Below are 902 nucleotides of genomic sequence, written 5' to 3'. Positions count from 1 at the left end.
GACGAGGACAAGAAGCTGACAAGATGGAAAAACGGCAACAGGTTCGTGTTTATCGAGATCCCTGCCGAACCTTTACCGGCCAAGATGACATTTGGAAACTTCCGAGGTGCTGTGAAACACCGAGAACAGCACCACAAGAAACCAGAAGACATAACTTGCGGGAAATGTCTACAAAGGGGACACTATAGCAAGATCTGCCCCAATGACATTGTGTGCAGGGGCTGTGGTATGTCTGGACACAAGCAAGGTGACCCGGACTGTCAGTACGTCACACCGCAACACCAAGAAGCCGAAATTCAGTCACCATCGGCTGAAGAGGTCATTGAAGAAAGCTTCCGAATGTACGTTGAGAAGGAGCCAGCGGCAGAACCATCGCCCAGCACTTCCGGCAACAACGAGGGTTGCCATAACAACAGTAACAGCCAAAGTACTTCCGGGGTACCAGCTGATCAGCGTGGCAACCCGACGACACAACCGCAGCCGAAAGGCGACAACAAGAAGGGCCGCAGACGACTTAGGGACGCCAGCCGGCAGCAGGAGGGACACAACGAGCGGGAAGACGCCTTAACGAGGCTGATGAAGGAGGCACGGAGGCGTGTGGTAACACCCAGCACACCGAGGAAGAGAGGGCTGAGTAGGACCAGCGATTCCAGCCCTCCCACATCGCAGAAGAAGGCCGGACGTGGAACAGCTGTGGATGGCGATAACAACACATAAACACGCGCGCGAGACTGATTTCTGTTTTCTCGCCCTTGACAACTTTGAACGGAACGTACTTATGATTCTTTGGACTCTCGGACTTATGGATTTGACGCTAAGGACTTTTCTGTGTTCCGGTATGGAGCTCATGTCCAAAAGCAGAAAATGTACCAAAACTGGATAATTTCATGTGAGTATGGCTG

Source organism: Branchiostoma belcheri, unplaced genomic scaffold (genome assembly GCF_001625305.1).
Source record: "Branchiostoma belcheri isolate BF01 breed outbred unplaced genomic scaffold, Haploidv18h27 scaffold225, whole genome shotgun sequence".
NCBI lineage: Eukaryota > Metazoa > Chordata > Leptocardii > Amphioxiformes > Branchiostomatidae > Branchiostoma > Branchiostoma belcheri.
Note: the sequence above shows the minus strand (reverse complement) of the source record.